Below are 19,860 nucleotides of genomic sequence, written 5' to 3' on the forward strand. Positions count from 1 at the left end.
GATGCCCCAGGAAGGTCACCTCTCTGCCAGCCTGTGGGAACAGGTACCCCAGTTCCCTTGTCTGCACAGGCACAACCTGCCCCCCCTCAGGATGGAGCTCAACCACTGTTCAACACCCCACCCTGAGTCCTTACTTGTGCAGGTGACAGCAGCGCTGTTCATGTGGGTGCAGGGCTGGTCCCTGCGGGACCCCCTGGGGCAGGAGTTCAGGAGGGATTCATTCCCCACACACTGCAGCTCTCCATCCCACATGGGACCCACCCCTTCTCCAAAGTGAGCTGCCCCAGCAACAGGCAGGGCCACCCCACACTGCAGCTCCCTGCAGACCACGTCAGCAGCTTTGGGACCAAAGTGGGAGTCACAGACAGTTTTCCACTGGTCCCCATCATGGATCTCCACACGTCCTGAGCAGCGGCTCTTCCCTTCTACCAGCCGGACAAATCCTGGGAAAAAACAAATTAACTGGGAGTACCCACAGTCCTCTGACAGATACAGGACCACATCCTGCATCACCTCCAAGCAAGCCGTGACCAAACCACCCACTGAACATCCCAGAGGAAGCTCTTGAAGGACTCTTGGTGACACAAACACACCCCACCCCCCTGCACACCTTCTCTACACCATCACAGCACTCAAGGTTATATGTCTGTTGCAGCACCAGGCACTGCTCGCACAATCTGCTGCTGCACAAGGCGCCCTGTGCTGCCCAGCATGGTCCCACCAGCACTGCAGTGGTGTGCGCAGTTCGGGTCCAGGAGAACTGGCCCAGGTGATAATGACTGCTGCAGCCTGCTCAGCCCCTGCAGAGCTTGTGACCAGGCAGGAGCATCACCTTGACGCAGCCAGAAATGCACCCTGCTCCCAGGGCTGTTCTGGGCTGTTGGGAGGTTGCTGTTAGGGGGAGATGTCACAGAGCACGGAAATGGTGCAGCTGTTACCATGGCTGGTGCCTGTCCAGCCCTCTCCGATGCCTGCTCGGAGGGGGTGTCCTCAGCCAGGCACACAGGGCTCTGTCCAGAGGTGCACAGGTCCCAAGCCAACATCCAGGCAGAGGGACAGGAGACCTGCATGTCCCCCTGGTCTCATGCTGGCTCAGAAGGTGACAGAAGGCACTCAATAGAGTCAGAAAGTGCTGCCAAAACCTCTGTTTTAGCACAGGGACCCTCAGCACTGTTGTCTGGGAGTTGGCAGAATGGGTGGAGACCAGTGAGGATCAGTGGACACCCCAGGGCAGTGATGGAGGATTCATCTGCAGCCCAAGACACTGACTGAAGAGGGGCTGAGACACTGCGGCAGGGTTAGTTCAGCCTGGGCTAGGCTCCCTCTGGGCTTTTCCCAGGCACTGAGAACACCAGCAATGACAGTCCCAGCTCAGCAGTGTGACCGACCACACTGGACAGTGCTGCAGTGCCCACTTGTTGCTCCCTGAGAGCACACCCAAGGTTCCTTCCCCCGTCACGTCCCCAGAGGTGGGGAATAGGCTGTCCCCTTAACTGAACACATCAGCATCATGAATGCAGTTATGTTCACCCCATGCTCTGTGTGGGCAGTCAGACAGGGCAGACTCGGTGCCACTATAGCCAAAATCATCCAGCCAAGTGGGGCCAGATCCTGGCTTGTTGCTCCCTGAGGGTGCAGCCAGGACCCTTCCCCTGTCCCAGATCCAAAGGTGGAGAACCAGCTGTCCCCTTACCTGAGCACATCACTCCAGCGTCGAAACTGTGAATACACTTATTTTCACCCCATCCTTTGTGTGTGCAGTCAGACAGGGCCAACTCGGTGCCATTACAGCCAACAGCATCCAGCCAAATGGGGCCAGATCCTGGCCCAAAATGTCCATACTGAGGAGCTCCAACAGCAGACCCACAGTCCAGCTGCTTACAAACCACTGCAGCATCCTGCAAGCTCCAGTAGTTACCACACACGGTCCCCCACTGGCCCTCATGTTTCACCTCCACTCTCCCAGCACAGTCGTTGTCGCCATTCACCAGCCTCACCTCTGCAGCCCCTTCAAACACCAACATGGCACTGGTCAGGAGAGCTCCAAGCTGCAGCACTGCAGGTCTGGGGGAACCCCCTGCCCAGGCCATGTCAGAGGTGCCAGGGTGGGAGCCCTCTCCCCTCCAGGCTGTCCCCAGTGCGGTGCGGGAATCCCTTCTATCCCCACGGGCTGCACAAGGCTGGGGGTGTGCAGGTCTGGCCCTGCTGGGTCATTCGCCATCCCACCGCACAAGGCACCTTCTCCCACCCCAACGGCCACCTGCCCCCTGCCCACGCACACCTGCACACTGTGCCCAGCCCTGCACAGGGCACCCGCTCTTCCCCAGCCCAGCACCCCCTGAACAGCCCCGTGTACACAGCCCTGCAGCTTCCCATGCAAACCACCTGCCCTGCCACCATCCAAACCCAACCCCACCCCCAGGGCTTTCCCTGTTCCCACCTAGACCACTCCAGTGATCCCCACACCCACATCCCCTCCTCGCCCCTGGTGTCAGCCCAGCCCTGCACTGGGACAGGCCCCCCAGGAAGGATGTCTCTCGACGCAGATGCCCCCGTTCCCTTCTCTCTGCAGGGCACAAACTGCCCTCATGGGCTCAGGGCTCCCCTGGAACAAGGGGGCAGTGAGCAGCACACAAAGCCTCTGGGGTACCCCAGGGGCTGGCAGTGCCCTGGGGATCTCTGCCTGCTGCCATCCCCAGCTAGGCCACCACCGGCTCCAGAGGCACAGTGCTGGGGAACGGGGGGTCCCCAAAGGCTACCCCAGGACAGGGTGTCTCTGCGTCCAGCCAGGCACAGGCTGCCCCAAACACCGGAGCCCTGGAAAAGGACATGCTCTCTCCCACCCAGACAGGCAGGCACAGGCTCCATGGACTTGAGCACCTTCTGGCCCTCACCTCAGTAGCACCTGCAAAGAAACCCCATTCCCGGACACATCCCGATGGCCATGCTGCTACCCGCTGGGCCTGGGCTGGGGGACAATGGAACTGGCACTTACCGCTGCACAGCTGTACCCAGAGGAGCAGCCCCAGCATCCGAGGGGACAGGACTCCCTCTGTGCCCATCCTGAGCCTCCTGCCCTGCCAGCACATCCCTGCTCTGCCACACTCCCTGCCACGGCTCCTGGGGACTCCTGGGGACAATGACGACAGGAGGGCAATATATCTCTGCAGATGCCAGCCCAGCTACAGGACGAGCCAATCAAAGCAGCAGGGCCTTTTTCGACATTATCGGGAGCTATCTCCCCTCCGACACAGCCCGGCCCTCCAATGAACTTCTCCAGCGCCATTCATGACCATATATGAGAGATGGCTCTGCTACAGGTGTCACGTCACTGTGGTGGGGGGCCGTCACAGGACAGGGCTGCTTGTGTGGGGGTAAATGGATTTTTCACCCGCTCAACCCTGCTTTCTCAACCAGGAGCACTGAGCATCTCCTATGCCAGGCACAGCCAAGAGCCCAAGGTGAGAGTGTCCAGCCACCCTCGTGCCGTGGGAAGCACAGGGCTGGGGCTGCGCCGGAGGCTGTGTCAGGAAGGGAAGGACACAGCCCCTGTCCCTGCTACAGACGCCGCTGTGCTGGGAGCAGCAGCTGGGAAAGGGCCTTAGCCCAGGCCAGAGCCCCGTCCCAGGAGTGCTGGCTCACCCTTCCTTCCCTGGAGAGCCCCATGGAAGGTCCCTCGCAGGAGCCGGAGCTGGGACATGTCCCTGCCCTGGCAGCAGACGTGCAGCCCAGAGGCTCAGACAGATCCCTGACTGTCAGCGTGTCACCGAGGGGCCGTTATTCCCCGCGGGCGCATCGGGAGCTCCAGCCTGCAGGTGCACAAACCACAGCCCACGTGGCCTCGCAGCACTCCCCACGCTCCCCCCGCAGCGCCCAGGCAGGAAGTCTGTGGTTTCCTCCTGGCGCCGTGCCCAGGCACATCCCTGCGGGGTCCCCGAGCCACCCCCACCCCGACTGCTCCAGCCAGGGCTGCAGGGGCTGCTCCTTCGGCCTCGCAGGCACGGGGCCAGGCAGCTCCCGTCCTCCGTGAAGCCCTTGTGACAGCACATGGCCGCTCTGCACCGAGCCCCACAGCCACGGGGTGCCATCGGTGATGTGACCACTGCCACTGCTGTGTGCTCATGGGTTATCCTGACGGTGACCTCACACCCTCCTACTGCTGGCACTCTGTGTGCATGCGTTACAGTGTCACACGTGTGTGTGCGGTGTATGGGCTTCTGCTGATGATGGTTCTTCCAAAAAGCCGTATTTGGGCGTGGTCAAAATATTGTTTTGGTGGCATCAGAAGTACCTACAGAAGCCATGTGCCAGCTCCTGGCCTACCAGCTACTCAGGCAGCAGTGACATCATAAGCTCATGCACAGCCCCTGGCCTATCTGCCACTCAGCCACAGAGGATGTCATAGCATCTACCTCTGATATTGGCCTGCTCCTGGCCTATCGGCCATTCAGGCACCAATGACCTCAAAACCACCTACAGAAGCTATGGTCCTGCTCCTGCCCTACCAGCTCCTCAGGCAGCAGTGACATTAGAAGAAGCATCTACACATGCCATGGGCCTACTCCAGGCCTATGAGCTACTCAGACATGACATGAGACACATGAAAGACCAGAGACAACCATCCCCAATCCCAAATCCTTGGTGTCCCTCAAGGACCAGAGAACCCCAAGACCTTGGTGTCCCTCAAACCCCAAACCACAAGACCTTGGTGTCCTTTAGGGACCATCAATGACTACCCCAAACCCCAAGACCTTGATGTCCCTCAAACCTCAAGACCTTGCTGTCCCTCAAAGACCAGAGATCATCTTCCCCATTCCCCCCATTCCGAACATGTTGGAGGGGTGCTGGTGGCCTACCTCAGCACTTCGTTTCTGCAGTACCCCCACCAGAGAGGACCACAGGCTGTCCCACTGCTGGGGGGCTTAATTCACCCTGGGGTTTAATTGCCCCCACCTGAAAAACCCCAACAGCAAGAAGGCCTGTGGCCGCAAGATCAAATGTTGGGCCTGGCAGCTCCGTCAGCCCCCCCCGCAGTGGGGGGACCTCCCCAGCCAGGTAGGGTGGGGTGTCCCCCTCTTCTACCCCCATGTTTGTACCCCCATTGATAGCCCCCCCATTTATTGCCCCCTATTTTTAGCCCCCCTATTTATTGCCCCCCCCTTTTTAGCCCCTCATTTATAGTCCCCAATTATAACCCCCTCATTTATCACCCTGATTTATACCCCCCAAATTATAGCACCTGTTTCTTCTCCCCTTATATACCCCCTGTTTATACCCACCATCTATTACCCTCCCCATATATATCCTCCTATATACCGCCATATATACCCCTCCCTGTATATTGTCTGTATACCTCCATATACACCCCTCCCCATATACACCCCTCCCCATATGGACCACTTCCCATAAATACCTCCCCCATTTATAACCCCGATTTACAACCCCCTTTTTAACACCCCCATTTAAACCCCCATTTACACCCCTCCCCATATATCCCTCCTACGTACCCCTCCCCATAAATACCACCCATTTATACCCCCCTTTTTAACCCCCCATTTATAACCCTATTTACAACCATCCCCATATATACCCACTGTATATACCCACATTTATATACGCCCCTATATAACACCTTATAGATATAGTCTCAATATATACCCGTGTATATAACCCCATATACATATACTTTCCATATATACCGCCCATATATACCCCCCTATATATACTCTCCATATATTAACCCTTATAGTTTCCACATATCCCCCTCCCCATATATACACCTCCCCTTACATAGCCCCTATATATACCCCCATTTACCCCCAGTCCTGTCCCACAGGGGAGGTGGAGGTAATGGGGGGGACCCCCTGGTGGGGGTGCTGCCAGGTGAGAGTTTATGGGGTCCCTCGGGGGGGGTGGGGGGAGCACCCCCATGGACCCCCCCACGTTGCTCTTTGGAGTCACAAAATTACCCCCGGGGACCCCAAATTAGCCCTAGGGATGCCCAAAATGCCCCAGGGACTCCAAAACTGCCCCAGGGAAACACAAACGACCCCAGGGTCCTCTCAACATATACCAGGAACCCAAAAATTAACCCCAGGGATTCCAGAAGTGCCCCTGGGACCCCCCAAATTTCCCAAGCGATCCCCAGCTTCCCCAGGGAATCCCCAAACTACCCCCAAGGACCCCCAACATCCCCAGGGACCCACAAACTGCCCCCAAGCACCCCAAATTACCCCCAGGGACCCCAAAACTGCCACAGGGACCACAAAACTGCCCCTAAAGCCCTTTGAACTATCTTCAGGGATCCCCAAAACTACCCCAGGGACCCCCAAACAGTCCCTAAGATCCGTTGAGTTGCTTCCAGGGACCCCACATTAGCCCAGGGTCTCACAAAACCACCCTAAGCCCCCTCGACCTACCACCAGGGACCCACCAACTGGCCCAGGAGCCCCAAAGTGCCCCAGGGACCACAAAATTGCAAAGGGACTCCAAAACTACCCCCAGTGACAAGCAAACTGCCTCAGGGACCCCCAAATTACACCCACAGACCTCCCCAAACTGCCCCAGGCACCCCAAAACTGCCATGGAACCCCCCAGCTTCCCCAGTGACTCCCAACATCTCCAGGGAGACCCAGATTACACCAAACTACCCCAGCGATCCCACAAACTGCCCCCAGGGACTTGCAGATTAGTCTCAGAGACACCCTAAACTGCACCAGGGACCCCCAACATCCCCAGGGACACCAAACTTCCCCTAGGGACCCCAACAGATACCCAACTGCCCCAGGGATGCCCAGAATTACCACAGGGCCTCCACAAATCACCCCCCAACATCCCCCAAATCCTATCGCCCCTATATCCCCCCCTCCTCCACCTGCTAAAGAACCCACATCCCCAACTAGCCCCCACCCCACCCCCCGGATCCCCATCCTCCCCCATAAGCAGTGACTGGGAGGCAGACCCCAAAGATGAAGATTTATGGGTGGAGTTGAAAAGGCTGTGGGAAATGAAGTTGGAGGTCACAGGGACGTTTTGGGGAGACCCCCACAGTATTGAACCATCTCCGTCCTCTTGCTGGGCTCAGTGTCTGTACTGGGGGAACATCCAGACCTGCATGGGCTCACACATGCCCACACCCTGGCAGACCCCAGAGCAGGGCTGTCTGCAAACCCTCATGGGGGCCATGGCCAAGGCAGGGAAGGGGTCGGGTGCTGGGGTGGGCAGTCAAAGCTGGGTGGCTGCAGGGGAATGAGGCACTGAGGTCGCTTGTGGGAACTGTGCCAGGAGGATGTTTCCCCAGCCCTGAATGCACCCTGTCCCAAGTGGTGGTTGCACCAGCAGAGGTCTAGGGCCACATGTGGGGATGCAGGTGTGGGCCAGCCCAGGGACAGGGACAGGGATCTCAACAAAAGCCATGATGCTCCAAGAACCTCCCACACTGATGGAAACTCTAAATTGCCCTCAATCCCCAGCCAGGCAGGGCTGTCACCCCAGTCAGTGCGATTGCTGTGGAGACCCAAGAGACATGCTGGGCTGGGAGGTGCAGGGCAGCCAGGACTGACCCCAGCACTCCCAGGAACCTCTCTGCAGCCACAGCAGCTCTCCACAGCTGGGACAAGACTCGCTGATGATGTCTTCATGGCCAGGGGTCTCTTGGGGCTGTAGCCAGTGGCACTGCCTGCTGGGAACCCCAGACCTAGTTCTGAGCCCCAGTGCCCTGCACCACAGCTCTTAGCACCTCCCTTCCCATGCCACCATCCTCTCTCAGGAGCACCACCAAGTGCATTACTCCCTGACCAGGTATGCAGAGGAGCTGCTGGAGGTCTTCTCTGCTCACCCTTTCTGACCAAAACCCTGCCTCGGTGTCAGCCCACAGGCACCACCACATTCCCTCTGTGTTAGGTGCTGCGTGTCTCCACATGCCCTCCTCTGAGCCCAGGCAGGGACCCCCAGGGTGTCTCTCTGCTCAGAGCTGGCCACAATGCCTGGCTGTGCAGTCACAGGGGATCCTGGTGTTGCCACACTTGGAGAGAAGGTTGTGGTTGTCCTTGCTTACAGTAGGCATGAGGATGTGTCTGGCAGTCAGGAAGGAAAGACAAGGACAAGAGACAATGCAGACAAGAAGCAGGCAAGGAAATTTCAAATGAGGTTTAAGGAAAAAATGCACACATTTATAGTTGATTAGTACTGGGTCCGCGGTCCAGGCATTCTCAAAACTCAAGTGGGAAAAGCACTCACCAACCTGATCTAACGGACAAGCTCTCCCTGCTCAGAGCAGAGCGTAGCACTGGACACCTCCACCGGTTCCTTCTGACTCTTCTTGGCGGCACCTCTGGAGATGGCCTAGTCTAGTCTAGAGCGGGATGCCCAATACAGGCTCCAGCTGGATTTTGAATATCTCCGTGCATGGACACTCCACAACCTCTCTGGACAACCTGTTCCAGTAATCAACCACCCTCACAGATGAAAGGTGTTTTGTTGTGTTGAGAGGGAAGTTCCTGTGCTTCCCTTGCTACCCCTTGTCTGTCACTGGGCACCATGGAGAAAAGCCTGGCTCCCTCTTCTTCATTCCCTCCCGTCAGGTATTGATACACATGGACAAGATCCCCATGAGCCTTCCCTTCTCCAGGCTAAACAGTCGCAACTCTCTCAGCCTCTCCTCCTGAAGGATGCTTGTGTGCCTTCATCATCTTTGTGGCCCTTTGCTGGACTCCTTCCAGTCACTCCATGTCTCTCTTGTACTGGGCAGCCCAGCACTGGACACAGCACTCCACACGTGGCTTCAGCAGTGCTGACTAGAGGGGAAGGATCACCTCTCTCCACCTGCTGGCAAACCTCTCCTGAACACAGCCCAGGAGGCTGTCGGCCTGCTTTGCCACACAGCCGCACTGCTGGCTCGTGGCCATCTTGTTAGCCACCACGACCCCCTGATCCTTCTCTAGAAACCTGCTTTCCAGGCAGTCAGCCCCCAGCCCCCAGTACTGGTCCATGCCGTTATGCCTGCCCAGGGGCAGGACTTTGTCTTTCCCTTTGTTGAACTTGATGAGCTTCCTCTCTGCCCACTTCTCCAGCCTGCCCACGTCCTTCTGAGCGGCAGTGCAACCAGCCGCTCTACCAGCCACTCCTCCCAGTTCTGTATCATCCACAAACCTGCTCACGATGCCCCTGGTCCCATCCTCCAGGACTCCAATCAAAGGCTGAATAGAACGGGACCCACATCAACCCCTGGGCTACACCCCTGGTGATTATCCTCCAGCTGGACTTTGTGCCACTGGACACAGCCCTCTGGGATTCAGGCACTTTTCCATCCATCTCATTTTCCACTTCTCTAGTCCATACTTGCTCCGCTTGTCTACAGGGGTATCATGGGAGACAGGCTGACAGCTCCCTGCATCCTCCTTCCTGCCCTGCTTCAAGATAGGGTTTACATTTGCTTTCTTCCAGTCCTCAGGAACCTCGCCCAATCCCCACAACCTTTCCAACATGATGTCAAGTGGCCTTACAATGACATCAGCCATCTTCCTCAGCACTCACGAGTGCATCCCCTCAGGTCCCAAGGACTTATGCACGTGCACTTTCTTTAAATGTTCCCTAACCTGAGACTGCTGCACCAAGGGTAAGTCTTCCTTGCCCTGCCTCTGGTCTTGGGGTCCTGGCATTCCTGAAGGTTGTTCTTACCAGTAAACTCAGAGAGGAAGAAGGCACGGCCCTTTCTTGGCCCTTTCTGTGCTCTCTGTCACCAGGGCCCCTGCCTCATCTAGCAGCAGGCGCACATTTTCCCGAGACTTCCTTTTGCTGCTGATGTCGTTGTTAAATCCTGTCTTGATGCCCTTCATGTCCAGACTGAATTACCAGATTGAGGTCGAGGTGGACTTTGTCTTTCCTCACACTCTCGCTGAATGGTTGGGAGGTTCTTGGTGCCCTCCAGAAGCCTCCTGAGTGTCTTGTGCCCTGCTGTGCTGCCCCTCAGGCAGACGTCTGACTGGGTAATGTCCCCCATGAGGACCAGGGCTTGCAATGAGAAGCTCCTTCTACTTGTCTGAAGAAGGCCTCATCTGCTGCTTCTTCTTAATATGGTTGGTCCATAGCAGACACCAACTACAATGTTATCCACGTTGGTCTGCCTACTAATCCTGATCCATCAGCTCTCACCTGGCTCTAGGCAGAGCTCCATGCTGTCCTTCTGCTCACTCACATATTGACTTGACACACAGTGAAATTCCCCTCCTCACCAACCTGCCCCATTCTTCCTAAAGAGCCTGCTTCAATCCATGGCCACCCTCCAGTGATGTGAGCTACCTGGCTGTGTCTTGGGTATCTAAGTGAGAATATAGCTCAGGAATTGCCCACACTGTGTGCATTCCTGTCGAGGCACATCAGAGGTGTGCCCAGCCATGCTGATTTCCCTGCTGGAGAAATGAGATTGAGGGCTACTTGACAGGTGCCCACAAACAGCCCTGGCTGAACCCTTTGCTTCACCTCCAACTTCCTTCTTCCATGTTTCCCCCCTCCCCTTTCGTCATCCTCCAACCCTCCCACACAAGAAGCCCACCTCTGTTTTCCCTTTGCCCACTGGCCCTGGCTTTGCTTGCCTGGTGCCCTCCGTTGGTGTGTCTGGGATGGCTGTATTGCGAATTCTTACTTTGCTCTGCAAGTCCGTTAGACTAGGGCCTCCTTTTATTATCCGTCTTGTCCTGCAGTTCCTCATGCTGCCATCTTGTTAGAGGCACCGCAGGACAGGGTGGCCAACAGAAACCTCAGCAAGTTTTACAAGGAGAAGTGGCCAGTCCTGCATCAGGAGCAGAATAACCTCATGTAGCAAGGCAAGCTTGGAGCTGACCAGCTGAGGAGTGAGCCTGAGGAGAAGGCGTGGTTGCTACAAGGGATGCTATAGGAAGCCAGTGCAGCATGTTGACCACGAATCAGGCCAGCTGCATATGGGGCTGAATTAGGAGGAGTGTGGCCACCCAGACAAGGGGAGTTAGCTCCTCCCTTGACTCAGCAGGGGTGTGGCCACATCTGAACTAATCTGTGCTGGGGTGGGGCTCCATGTTCTGCAGGAGTGGGGAGGACCTGGAGAAGGTGCAGACGACATCTGCCAAGATGGGGTGAAGGGGCTGAATCCCATGACTTGTGTGGAGAGGCTGAGGGACCTGGGCTGCTTTGGCCTCCTGATGTAGAGGCCAAGGACAATGTTGTCATGGCCTGCAGCTGCTTGAAGGGTGCTTTCAGAGAGGATGAAGATTTCCTTTGTAGAGGAAACAGCATGAGGAAGGAAAAGCTTTGGAGTCTGAGCCTGGGCATGAGGAAAAAGGAAATGTCACTTGAAGGGTAGTGCTGTGGTGCAACCGGGCACTGGGGGTGGTGGTGTTTGTCTGTGTTACAAATGCCCTGGGGCACCTTCCCCAGCTGTCCATGCCACCAAAGACAACAGACCAGCCTCCTCTCTCCTGTGTCTGCAAGTCTCAGCTGCCTTCCACAAGCCCTGGCTCTGCACCACCAATCCCCTGGTGTGAGTCCTCACCCTGCATGGTCAGGCAGCTCAGCTAACTTCAGTGTGTTCCTCTCCCAAGTAGCTTCCAGCCCAGCCCTGTCCCTCTCTGGTGGTCCCCAGCACTTTCCGTCCCCTACCCATCTATCTCTTTCCTGTCCAGCCCAGAAAAGCAGCCCATTCTGGGCTGACCCCATGGCAGTGCCCACTGATGGGTACTGCAAAGCTCTGCACACTCAACCCCACAGCCCCAGCCCCTCTGAAGCTAACAGTAACTCCTGCCAGAGAGGCAGAGAGGTGTCTCAGTCCCAGGGCTGAGGGCCAGCCATGGCATGAGGAGATGGAGGCCAGTGTCTGCTCCTGTCTCCAAGACAGCCTTATTGTCCACGGCCAGCAAACCCCTCTGTGCCAGCCCCACTCCCAGGAAAAGGCTCCTGGCCCAGGGCATCCTCAGGCTGCTCCAGCCACCCAAGCAATAGAGAAGCCTGCCCGAGCTGGTGCATTCAGAAATAGATATCTCTTTGTCATTTATTCCCTCCTAGAAGCATAGAGTTGCTGCTTTCTCTTCTCCAGAGATGTCCCTTCCCCCAGAGAGCCTTTCACCAGGGAAGTTTGTCCATGCTGGCCTGACTTGCCGCTCCTTCCTCCTCCCTGTGCCCTCCACAGGGTCCCGTGCTGTTGGTATTGCTCTGCAGAGCGAGCGGGCTGTGGTGCCTGAAAGCCATGGGGTGAGAGTCCCAGGCAGATCCCTGTTGATCAGTCACCATCTCCGGGGGAGCTGGGCACCCACAGGTGAAGGTTCAGCCCAGGCCCATTCTCTAACACATTGCCACATGCCCTCCTCCCCTCATCCCATGGGGAGAACCCAAGCAAAACAGCATGGCATTGTAGGGGCAATTTCTTCAGCCTGAGCTCAGCTTTGGAAGAAGAGCCCAACCTCCAGACACCACCATGAGGAAATCCCCTTTTATTACAGAGGTGCGACACGAGAAGCCAGCTGTACCATTGTGCCAGACACACGTGAACAGGCCTCTGGGTCAGACAGGCTGGGTTCATGCCTCTGGGGAAGTGGAGTCGATGCAGACATGGACAAACATGGTCATCACAGATAAAGTGGCCAAAGCACAGGAGGTTCCCAAGATGAATTTGAAATCTCTTCTGAAGAGGCGTGAGCAGGCTATTGCTGCTGAGAAAGAGCTGATTGAATCAGCTTCTTCAATGTGTCTTTAAGCTCCTGGTTCCTCATGCTGTAGATGAGGGGGTTCACAGCTGGAGGCACTACTGAGTACAGAACTGCCACCAACATATCCAGCAATGGGGAGGAGATGGAGGGGGGCTTCAGGTAGGCAACCATGACAGTGCTAATAAACAAGGAGACCACGGCCAGGTGAGGGAGGCACATGGAAAAAGCTTTGTGTCATCCCTGCTCAGAGGGGATCTTCAGCACTGCCCTGAAGATCTGCACATAGGACAGCACAATGAAAAGAAAACACACAAAATCCACAAATATACTAACCACAATAACCCACACTTCCCGGAGGTAAGCATCTGAGCAGGAGAGCTTGAGGATCTGGGGGATTTCACAGAAGAACTGGTCCAGGACACTGCCTTGGCAGAGAGGTATTAAAAATGTATTGGCAGTGTGCAGCACAGCATAGAGGAAACCACTGCCCCAGGCAGCTGCTGCCATGTGGACACAAGCTCTGCTGCCCACGAGGGTCCCATAGTGCAGGGGTTTGCAGATGGCCATATAGCGGTCATAGGACATGATGGTGAGGAGAGAAAACTCTGCTGACATGAAAAAGACAAACAGAAAGACCTGGACAGCACATCCCAGGTAGGAGATGGCCTTGCTGTCCCACAGGGAATTGGCCATGGCTTTGGGGACAGTGGTGGAAATGGAGGCCAGGTCGAGGAGAGAGAGGTTGAGAAGGAAGGAGTACATGGGGCTGTGGAGGTGGTGGTTACAGACTACAGGGGTGATGATGAGTCCATTGCCCAGGAGGGCAGCCAGGTAGATGCCCAGGAAGAGCCAGAAGTGCAAGAGCTGCAGCTCCCGTGTGTCCATGAATGCCAGGAGAAGGAACTCGGTGATAGAGCTGCTATTGGATGTTTGCTGCCTCCAGGCATGGGGACCCGTGCAAAGAGGAAAAGTCATTGACAAGTTAGGGGAGACTGTTCTGAGCAAAACCAAAGCCATTTCCTGAAGGCCCTCCCCTTGCTACAGACCTCACCCCTCCATTTCCCTTTCCTAGGACACCTTCCTTCAGCTCCATGGCTGAAGCTCTGGTTTGGTGCTGGTTGAATGTGGCGTGAGGAGCTGGGCCTCTGGCCACTGGCTGCTGAGGTGTCAGCCCTGCTCTGCAGCAGTGAGTTCATGGGAATGGTGGAAGCAGCGGCCAGTCCTGGTGTTCAACTTGGTCAGATGAATCCACCCATAACAGAAGGGCTTGTCAACATCTGAATCCCAGTGCTAAGGAATGAAGATTGCAGAAAGCAGACTGAAATTTGTTGTGTTGTTTGTTTTTTTGTTTTAAATTTGGGGGAAATTTTTATATTATTCCCCCCATCTGATTTGAGGATTGTAGTGGGATGTCCTAGTATTTCTGTTGCCCTCAGGGAGAACTGAGGGAATCCTGCAAGGCAAGAGGATTGCCATTGGATTAGAGCAGAGTGAGGGGACCTGGTCTGTCCTTCAGACCGAGATGCCTTGGGCTTGCACCTTTCTGAGACTGAGGGCGATCACAGTGCTCTGTTTGCGTGAAAAGCCAGCAGACACTGCTGAGAGCAGAGGGATCCACTGCAGACTGCTAAAAGTCTCACCCTTTCTCAACATCTCAGCAACCCACTTCTAGTCAATGACACACACGGCTCATTTCACCAACCAACAGCATTTCCTTGGTCATAGCAGCACTGTGCTTATAGATGGGGCTTTCAGATGCTACACAAAGATGCTATGGAACAGATTTGCATTCTTGAGGGCAGCTCACAGCATGGAAAGATACCAAAAGGAGATCCGTAAGATTTTTCATGATGGTATGTCACTAAGGGAAAACCAGCTCATTCCCCAGCCCCACAGGCTGCATTGCCCACAGCCTCACAGATGAGAGGAAAGCTGGGACACTTGTTCCCATGGACACACCTGCACAAAAGGACCCACAAGATCAGTGTGTGACTCTGCAGCTGAAACTCCCATCCCCAGAGAGCCTGACAGCAAGAACAGGATAACAACAGCAATAACACAGACAAGTGGAGAAACAAGGAAAAATACAGTGAGGGTCTGGCTGAGAGAGGCGAGGGGAGAGGCAGCCGGGCACTCAGGACAGCGTTGCCCTTACCCAGCTGTGCACGCCACCTCCCAGACACCAACATTGCCAGGCAGTTGGTGTCAGCCCCTGTGCTCTGCAGAGGGAAGTGGGCATGTGGCTGGAGAGTTGCAGCACGGCTCTGCTGGAGCTGTGGCTGCAGAGGAGGTGGTTCATGCCTTGGACCCCACAGCCCTGAGGGCAGAGGCTTTGCTGGGTGGGAGAGGAGGCAAGGGGGCTTGCTCAGAGGAAGGGGTCTGTGATGGAGGGGATGTTACGGAGTTTTCTGAATTCTCCTTCTACAACAAATCTGGTTTAAGTTTCGTCTCCTTCCCTGATCGTAATCCTGCTGCCTGGAGATTTTCCTCCTGGGAAGTGATTCCCTGGGCCATGTCTTTTCCCTGTCAGCACTCACAGACCCCATCCCAACCTCTGTGCACTCACCTTGGCCCTACAGAAACCTGCCTGTTTGCAGGGCACTGCCTGGGCACGTGTTCCTGTTTGGAGGTTCAAAAGGGCTGGTGAGAACAACCCTGATGGGTCAAGCAAATGTGATGCTGGTGCTGTCCATAGGTAGAGGAGGGGCGGAAGGCAGTTTAGGAGGCTATTAGCAGACCTGCTGACCCCGCAAAGTTACAGCTCAGGAGTCTCAATGACTTGTCCAAGCTTGACAGGTCCTTTTCTATTTCTCTTTCCCTCCCCCACCCCAACCCCCGCTCCTGTTCCCTGCCCTCCAAGTAGGAAACTGAAAACACAGACTCAGGAAATCTCTTTCTTGTAAACTGCCTTGACCTTCCTCTTGAAACACCCCCTTGGAAGTTTCCTAGTGGTGATCTGGAGCTGTGAGCAGCCCTGAGTGATGCAGCAGACAGACCCTGCCCTGCCAGAAATTGTTCCTTCCACCCACAGCTTCTTTCTGCAGTGCTATAGGGAGCTCCCCGGGCAGGCTGAGTGCTGACCCTGGCAGGTGGCAGAGTCCCTGCCCTGGCACACAGCCCTCTGGGGCACAGGGACGCTGAAGGACAGCCCTGGGCACCCTTGGCTGCACACACACACATTCACAGCCCTGTAGCTGTCCCTGGGAGAAGGCAGCTGAGATGCCCTGTCCCTCTGATGGTGCAGCAGGGAAGCCCTGCTCTGCAGCATGTCCTCCTCTACGCTAGACGAACTGTGGAAGTCCTCCTGACTGTGGGATGTGCCAGCGTTTGGAGATCCTTCCACAAACTGCAGATACATTCCCTGTCATGCAGGTACTTACCATGTAGAGGGCTGTGAAGATTTCTCCCCCAGCGAGCTCTCAACTTTCCTCACAGCCCAGACTGCCTTTAAGCTCTCTCTGCCCTGCTCCTCTCCCCTCGGTGCCTGCAGGCTGTGCCCTCAGCCCTGCTGTGCTTTGCAGAGCTGCTGCTCCTGGGCAGAGCTGTCTCTCTGCAGCTCTGCCCACTTGCCATGAGCTCCCTCTGTCCCAGGAGCCTGGCCCAGCTCAGAAGCAGAGGACCAGCCCAAGGTAGCAATTTGTCTGCCCCCTCCGGGTTCCCTTGATTTGTGGCTGGGGCTCCAGGGGAACCTACTGTGGAACAAGCTGAAGGAATCACTGATGTTCCCTCTCTCAGCTGGGGTGAGACACTTCGTTCCAGCAGTGGCATTTCTCTGCTCAGAGACAGAGTTGGGTCGAAATATCAACTTTTCTTGGCCCATCATTAGACAGGACAGCCAGACAGACACAGGCAGGGATCTCTTTTTGCCCTGCTGAGGGAAGGGATTCAGCTGAGTCAGTCAAGGCATCCTCTCCTTGGTTTGTAGTCCTGGGGCTGGAAGGGGACTCAGCTCCCTGCCATGCACACCACCAACCCACAGGAGGTGGGATGCCTCTTGCCTCTCTTCAGGTGGTCATTCAATAGACCCCTGCATGTGAGCTCCTTCTCTCAGATCCCATGGAAATTAATGGTGATGGAGGCCAGGAGTGAGCTGTTCAGATGCAATTGTGTGGTGACATTTGAGGGGCCAGAGGTGGTCAAAGATATGTGCAGGTAATAGAGACAGATCGAAGATAGGTGCAGGCAGATGTAGAGACAGGACACCACCTGGGGGCATCTTCTTGGAGGCCCTTGGGAGTTTCCTGTGGCCAACTGAAATGACAGCTGATGCCCAAATTAAGGGCAACTGAACCTGTCCCCACTCATTATGTTCAGGGTGGCCTATATCCATATGATGGAATGAAGTCATATGCCATATGAGAGCCCAGTCTCACTCTTCCTTCTTCTCCATCTGTTGGATTTACTAGGTCTCCACTCACTGCATTGGCAGTTGCCTCATGTTCATCCCCACATTGCCTTTCAGAATTCAGGGTATCTACTCACTTTAATGTTCCAATCCAGGCCCACAGAGCTCCCTGAGATGCCAGGGCTGGCAGGGACAGCACAGGACCTGCAGGAAAGCAATTCCCACTCAGGGCGGGTGCACGACAGACAGCCTTGACGGCATTGCAGGGAGTGCGATTGATGCCTGTGTGCCAGGGACTGTTGCCATCAGTCAGAGGCATCGGTCATCAGATGCCTTCGGAGAAGCAAGGTCTGTCTTTTCTCTGGCACAACAGCTGCATGCATTGCCTGAACACAAAGCACCCCACACCGGGGTCTTTACTCACTCCCTTGAGGATTCCATCAAGGAACAGACCAATGATTTTAACAGTGTGCCTGCATACATCTTGTCTTCAAGGACAGCATAATCCAACCACAGACATGCTTCCTATTAAAACTTAGTTGAAACTCAAAACGGCATTCAAGGGCATTAAGATGAGCTGTTGCTACCTCAGGAACAGCTAAAGAAGAGTCAGAAATACTGTGAGACCACTGCTACATTTAGTAAGAGTAGGTGTAGATAGATGTGAGCTACTCTACGTCCTCTTTGCCTCAGTTCCCACCAGCGAGGTCTCCCAGGCCTTTCTGCTTTGAGGCAGAACTCTGGAGGAGAACAACCAGCAGTGGATGGGGATCAAGCCAGGGGTTACTTGAGCAAACTCCACCCTTACCACTCCATGGCACTGGAGGGGCTGCATCCAAAGGTGCTGAGAGAATGTTTTTCACCACTGGTTCATTATAATTGGAGTAAGAAAGGCACTCAGACTCTGTGAGGTATCATTTAAAATGCTGTTCATCAGCACTAACACTATAAAGAGAGAATCATGCAGATAATCTTAGGTCCCTTTTAGATGGTGGGACCCCAGGTGGTGTAGCATTGAACAGGCCTCTGACCCACCTGCAGCATGCCATGCGGACCCCACCCATAGAAGACATTCCCCTGTTTGGATCATTCAAGCTGCTGTAGGAATTTCTTACCAAAAAAGAACTCTTCTCATCATCTCTACAGTCTAACAGAAATGATGTTCTCATGAGAACTTCTTGCTGCCTTGTTAGCTACAGGCAAGGCCACGCAGGAGGCGTAAGGGCCAGTACTGAGTGGGAGCTGCCTGCAGGCTCCTGTGAGACAATGAGTTGCTGAAGGTGTCCTGTGGCCAAGGGCTCTGTTCTGCACAGCACAGGCGTGAAGGCCAGGCTGTATGTGCAGCACCGCACAGCTCAATGGACAATGGTCTTCTGGTCAGGGTCACAGCTCAGGTTTGCCTGTTAGAAGTCTGCACTCCACCCTGGTGCCAGAGCTGAGCTGCTGCGGTCCAAATGTACATAGGCAGGAGGAGGTGGATCACAGGCAGGAGGAGCTGGAGCCCCATGGCTTGTCACACAATTGTGACGGTTTTGGATTAAATGAGATGTGGTGGGACAGCTTGCTCATATGGGGTTCTGCAATGGAGGAACGCAGGCTCCGCTGGAGAGACTGGCAGGCAGGATGCGTATGGGGGATGCCCCCCGTGTTGAGGGGATGGTCCCTGTGTTCTCTTTCTGTGGAGGAGGACAACCAGCGGTGGATGGAAATCAACTCAAGGGTGACATGAGCAAACTCAACAGAAATGGAGATGGGTTATTGTGGGTATTGTGTTGTTATCTATCTCCCAAATTCACTTTGAGTCGGATGCAGCCATCATGCGCAGATGCATCCATTATGACCACCAGTGCTAGTTATCACTGGAGCAGGGTTACAGGAGATAAAGGTTGGGGGCAGGGGAAGCAGGGTAGGCCAAAGCATCCCAGTGGAGACAAGTGATTGCTCTGCCTTGAGTAGAAAAGGAAGCCTGGACAATTGCACCCAAGCTGTCCAGCGCTGGGGGAGAGGAATGAGTAGGTCTGGATACTGCAGAGGCTACAAAGGATGTGCTCCTGTATGGTGGGATTAATGCAGATTTGGCTATTCAAAAGAGAGTATTTCATTCACTTTTTCTCTTTGCTTCCCTCTGTGAATTGAGGCAACTTGTGACTTCAGCATGGGACTTGCTGTGTGCCAAGACTGAATATGGACAAACAGAGTCTGAGGCAGGGAGTGCTTTTGGGTTTCTTGGGATCTGTGCTTGACACAAAAATGTGTTTTCTGTAGGTCTAAGTCTATCCACTGTGGAGAGTGTACTTCAGGGGAAGTACTGTGCACTTAATAGACAGCAGAGGAGTGCATTTTATTTTTTTATTGCACCATGCCTTCCTTTGGTTTTGTCTTTTGGCAATTAAGAAACATCCTTCTGTGTCTGGGTGCAGCTCGTTCCCCAAGCAAAGCAGGTGGAAACTGGTGCCAATGGGCTGAAACATGCAGCTACAGACTGTAGTGGAGAAAGCTCAGATGTGAACAAAGGTGCTGTAAATCCCAGGTGCCTGATGAGAGACATGTGGGGTTGGAGGGAGGGACAAAGGTTGCCCATAGAGTGTCTGCCACGCAGGGCCTTGCCTTCTCTACATATTCAGTCTTGAATATGTTCGGTTTCAATATAATTTGGAGATTGCTGATAGCCCTTATTGTGTAAGCAGAGAAATGAAGAAAAGGGGAAGAAAAAGAAATCCTTTTTTATTGTTTTTGACTATTGAAATCTTTTCACGTCTGAAATCTCTCTAATTAACCACATAAGAACTGGGGAATTAAGAAAATTATGCCCAGAGAGTTGGCTTCTTAGGGCATTTTGTA

General features: G+C 54.9%; 1 protein-coding gene across 1 annotated transcript in view; it reads right to left on the reverse strand.

The window, feature by feature from the left end:
* LOC142403568 (scavenger receptor cysteine-rich domain-containing group B protein-like) overlaps positions 1 to 19,860 on the reverse strand; it is a 138,552-nt gene that overhangs the window by 107,492 nt on the left and 11,200 nt on the right. The window lies entirely within an intron of this gene.

Source organism: Mycteria americana, unplaced genomic scaffold, assembly GCF_035582795.1.
Source record: "Mycteria americana isolate JAX WOST 10 ecotype Jacksonville Zoo and Gardens unplaced genomic scaffold, USCA_MyAme_1.0 Scaffold_39, whole genome shotgun sequence".
NCBI lineage: Eukaryota > Metazoa > Chordata > Aves > Ciconiiformes > Ciconiidae > Mycteria > Mycteria americana.